A 6,009-nucleotide genomic window follows, 5' to 3' on the forward strand; every position below is an offset into this window, starting at 1 on the left:
TATATTGGAAATTTCTTATATATATTACATATATATATCGTGGTACTTCTCATTTAAATTTTTTTGAATGATGTTTGATAGGTTACTATTCTACTTCCTCTTGAGAAAAAAGTTATTTGGCGTAGGCCTTTTCTTCCTGAAAATATGTTATTTCTCCATTTTAATTTATGTGACACTTTTCATTTTTTAAAAATCAATTTAATTATTTTTTTAAGCAAATTAAATTAAATCAACTTAATATTATAAACTAAAATTTGAATATTCAAAAATTACATGACAAATACTATAAGGTGCAATTTTGTCTCATGTCAATATGATAAAAAGATAACTTTAATACGAAAGTAGATGCATCGCCAGTGGAGGTCTTATTAAGGCTTTCTTTTGACTCGGTTATCACATAAGATCACTGTCCCAGATAAAGGGCATTTGAAGTAGCTTGTTTTGCTGACTTTTAACTTGTGGGGAGTTGATTGACAAATAATATAACGGAAAAGAATCAAAACTACCTCTGAACTTTGAAAAATAATTTATTCATACCCTTCGTTATACTTTAGGGCCAATTATACTCTTACCGTTATACTATGGGGTCAATTATATCCTTATGTCTAACAATTGCCACGTGGCATCATCCCAGCCCTTCAAAATTATTTTCCCCTCAAATAATTTTTGTACCCACTAAAATAACTCAACCCGATCCGAATTTTTTTTTTCCAGCCAAATTGATACGGACCCAACCCAATACCCCTTGACTGGAAAGAAAAACAAATTCGGGTCGGGTTGAATTATTTTAGTGGGTAAAAAATTATTTGAGGGGAAAATAATTATTCCTTGGCTTACTTTGAAGACTATGAAGGAATTGTAGCAGTCATAGTAGTATGGCTGACTTGCCCAAGTATTGACCATGTAAATTCTACTCCTAGTAATTTAATAAGGAAATTATACCGAACGATTGTGAAAATAGGTGATCTTGAACTTTTGATGACTCTCGCTTGTCTTATAGACAAATCTTTAACATTGAAAGTCGTAGCTTATTGAACTTAATCTTTTTACTTTAGTACTATACATTATAACTTTCAATATATGCGTGGTAAATTGATTTGTAATTTTAGATATTTAAAGCATTACAATTTATTTAACATTTTCAGGTGGTATTCATTTTCAATTTTCATTCAAATATTTCTTTTCATATATAACTAACCTTTAGGAGCAATTAATCATCCATTTGAGCTGCCGCGAGTTGAATGTATTCATCCTCAAAAAAATATGCAAGTAAAATAATATGGTTGGCTAAGTTCGAACCTAGGTGGGGCAGGGGCAAAGCTCACACCAATAACCACTCCAGCCACAGCCGCTTGATGTATTTTGGTGTAGCTATGATGGTAATTTATAAAATCACTGTAGCTACTAAATATAAATAAATTAAAAGATAGTTATTATCAATAATTATCTCTTAGAGGTAGCTATGCCAAGTAATTATTCTCTTTTAGATTCAAGGGATACTTACTTAATACACAAACCCTAACCGCACATTAACATATTTTGGGTCAAAGAATACTGCACCGTTTTCGTCTTATTAATTCGCTTATTTCTTTCTCTTGAATTTCATTGTCCTAATCTTCACATTTGGCTACAATAAATTACTAAGCTCTAGTTCCATATTTACATCACTAAATAAGACCTAACTTAAATAACTAATCATGTTTATTATACTCTAAGTAATACCACCTTCCTTAATTAAGAAATTGTGAAATCGCATTTCAATTGAAGAAACACTTACTTTTTTAAAAAAAAAACAAGAAGTTGTAAACCGACACGCAGTTTTTCAAAATTTTGTTTTATGCTACTTTAAAAGTCAGTCACAGACAACGACTTTAAACCGACGATAAGAAAAAGTGATACAATAAAATTTTATTCCAAAACTTCGTTTTAAAACATTAGAAGACCGAGATTATAACTTTTATAGAATACGAAATTAAAAAAATATGTACGGTTAAACTCATTTAGAAACGTAAAGTAAATTTACTCTAGTCCACACTAATAAAATAATAATTGATCATTCTAGCAGGAACAAAACTTTTAAAAGTCTACATTTCTTTATAAAATTAAAGATGATTTGAATCTCCAGGTCGTCATTGCCTTGCTAACTTTGATGTTGGTTGCCGGATTGGGGATGATAAACAAATTTAGTCCTTTTTTTTTTCTTTTCAAAAAAGCCATCATTATTATTATATATTTAAAGTTCAAAAAGTGAACACGTAGAGAAGGGAAACATAAAATCTAACCATTCCATTTACATAGTTTGAGTTAAATCTAGACTGTTTAACTGATTTTTTTATAGTTACAAAGCTAACCAAAACTAAAAGGGATTAAAATGAGGAGAAACTGTTAGCTTTCTGATCCTCATGTATCAAAATATGCACAAAAACATGGCTAATTACAATAATCAGAATTAGTGCTGCTTTTTGCTTGTTTAATTCTAAAACTTGGAAGAAGCTGTGCTTTTTTCAATCTAAAACCCCCTCTAGTCTTTGGAGGAATTTCCAAAAATAAAGACTATAGTTGAATATTTATGGCCCGTTTGGTCATAAATACAAAAAAAAAATCACTTTTTTTGGAATTTTTGAAGTTGGAGTTGTGTTTGTCATAGTTTTTGAAATTGTAGTTTTTGGTCAAATGTAGTGTACAAAAGTGATAAAAGTGAAAATTTTAAAAAACAAGTTTTTCTTGTCTTTAGTATTCCGGAATACAACTCCGGAAAAAAGTGAATAATTTTTATGGCCAAACGCCCACTTAGTTAGTGCATCTACAGTCTCATTCCCTTCCCTATAACAATGGTCTTTGTTTAGTATAAAACTGGATTATTATGTCTATCAGTTAAATTATTTAAAACGATGTTACCAGCAACGTAATTAAAATGGATATTGTTAATCCTTGATAATAGGAAAGTAATGATATGGATGTTATGAAATCAACTAAATACCAACAAGGGTTGTAGTGTAGTGGCTGGTACTACTCCATCCTTAACCAAGAGGTCTCGAGTTCGAGCCCCCTTAGCTTACGGAGTCACCCTTGTTAGGGAGTGCTTTGCCCCCCAATGTGGGACTACCCGGCACGAATCCGGATTAGTCGGGCCCCAATGCGGGTACCGGACATCGGATGGAAAACCAAAAAAAAAAAAATCAACTAAATAACACAATCAAGTTAAAAATAATCAGAAATAGAAGAGATAAAGAGCATGTTTGGATGGGCTTAAAATAAGCAGCTTATATGCTGAAAACAGCTTATAAGCAAAAAAAAAAAAAAAAGTTAGTAAGCTAAGTCAAATGGGCTCAATTATTTTTTTGGGCTTATTTTATGCACAAAATGGCTTTAAGCTGGCCAGCCAAACACTCAAAAAAGCTAAAAACAGCTTATAAGCAACTTATAAGCCAATCCAAACGGGCTCAAAGAGAATTTTATTGAGCTCTCTTCAATTTTTTATTATTTCAAAGCGAACCACCTAGATATTCATCTCATATCAAGCACAAAAGGGCAACATTCACCGGATCACGAGGGCTTTGCAAGGGGCTTATCACTCAAGATCTTCTTCTTCTTTGTATATTTATGTATATCTTCCCTCAATTTCAATTTATTTGTCTTAGTTTGACTTGATACGGAGCTTAAGAAAATAAAGAAGACTTTTAAAGCTCATGGTCTTAAGTTATAGATGTGTGTAATGTACCAAAATGCTCTTTTAATCTTGTGGTCATGAATGTGCCATGTAGAACGTTGGATGTAAAGAGCTACTAAATATAGAAAGTGACATTCTTTTTAAACATAAGAAAGGGAAAAGTAATTACGACAAATAAATTGAAATGGAGAGAGCATTTTGTATAACCATCTATATCTATGTACACATAATAATTACACATGATTATACATGGATATATACAAATAGATATATGCAATTATGAAATACTCCATCCGTTTCAATTTGTTGTCTTACTTTCCTCTTTAGTCAGTTTAAAATAGAATGTCTTTTTTCCTTTTTTGGCAGCTATTTAATTTCAACGTTCCACATGACATGTTTAAGACCACATGATTAAATGACATTTTGGTACATTTTAGATATCTTCATTTTATGACCACAAGATACAAAAGTCTTTTAGGGTGGATCATTTTGTGTGTTCATTTTTAATGACCACAAGATACAAAAGTCTTCTTTACTTTCTTAAACTTCACGCCAAGTCAAACCAGACAAACAAATTGAAATAGAAAGAGTATATAATGGTAGTGAACATTTGAATTTTATGTCATGAGGTAGTCTATACTCATTGTATAACAACGTATAAGCAATGTATAATGAGTATAACAGTGTATACAAGGTGTTCAGCAGTGCAATTTTAAGTTTTCATCTTCTGATTTCATGTATCGTTTCACAAATATTATTAAAGAAAAAAAAAACCCTTGAATAGTGTGAGTGCTTCTTAATTACTCTTAAGTGAGATTTGATTTGGTATTCTTGTCCAAAAGTTTGTGTAGTTATGTGTATTCTTTGCGCGCTTAAAAATAGTAGCTTTCAATTTATAAATTACGATAAAACATGGAGTATTTCCTTGTGTGTCTACAAGCACCAACAACAATTAAATATTTTGTTTTCTAGGATAATTTACTTTTGGAAAGAAAAAAAATGCACCTATCATGCGATTTAGAAATTTAGACCATTCAAATGCCTTATACATGCAATGGTACAACCGGACAAGGATGATCTGTACATGAATTGACAATAATATCATACAAGCAAAAATTATGACGGGTTAATCCACTATGAAGCATATATTTGTCTGAATTATTCTTCAGCTAAACATAAAAACAAAAATATTATTTTAAATTTGTGAAAATAATTTAATGAGTGCTTATGTTTCACAACGATGATAAAACGCAAAGTCAAACAATCACCAATGTTTGGTTGGATTACCACATCAACTTTATATTGTACTTTAAAGGGGATATCAATGTTGATAATAAAATGTAATGACCTGTTCAGTCGTTTTGAGAACCGATGCTTTGTTTTGCATGTCATCTATTCCAGAAGCTCCATAATAAGTACTTTGACTTGCTTGCCAAATTTGAAGTCAAATGGATATCATTTGATTCACTTTAGGAGAAGGTTTCACTTTGAAAATTTCGGCATTCAATTATTTGGATAAATTGTTTATTTTGGGAAAATTGTTATACTTTGGAAATTTCGTGTCGTTTGCATTATGAGTAAACCTAACGCAAGACTAAAGTGGACATGAAGACCTTACCAGGTTAAGGAGGGTATTTGATAATTTTAAGAGTGTACTTTAAGGTTTCGGGGTTAAATGAATCGCCAGAAGTAAGTTCGTTGAGGGATTGAAAACTTGAGTGATGTTTTGGGAGGATTTCATGTTATTTGAGTTATACATTACTTAGCATTACCTTGAGGGGGAGTCATAGGGCTCCTTATATAGTTAATGATGTTTAATACAAGTGCCAAGAAGGTTCCATAAGGATTGAAGATCAAACGAATAGAAAAGAACGCATTTTTGCGAAATCAGGAAAATTGGGCAATATGCGGCTGCATACTCAGTATGATGTACAGTATATTGGCAGCAAACTCACCCATTTTGACGTGCACACTGCCTCAGCACCATCCTCACTATGCTGAGTGAGATGCGGTCGCCTACAGAGGATGCTAGGCCACATCTCAGTCGCAAACTCAAGTCGGTGGATGATTTTAAAAACTTTTTAAGTCCCAAAAGATCCCATTTCATATCCACCTCCCACACTTATTTCCCCACACTATTAGAGAGTTCTTGAAGGTTCCACAATGCTCCAAAATCTTCCACGCCATTAAAGAGGAGATCAAACATCAAAAACTCCAAGATAGTCCAAGAAAGATGATTGTTCTTGTTTCTATTCGATGTTGTGATGAACGTGATCTTGGAAGGATTTGATTGAGGTGAATTTCTTCTATTATAAGGTATGTTCTTCATATTATTTATA

This window comes from Lycium barbarum, chromosome 8 (assembly GCF_019175385.1).
Source record: "Lycium barbarum isolate Lr01 chromosome 8, ASM1917538v2, whole genome shotgun sequence".
In the NCBI taxonomy this organism is placed as follows: Eukaryota; Viridiplantae; Streptophyta; class Magnoliopsida; order Solanales; family Solanaceae; genus Lycium; species Lycium barbarum.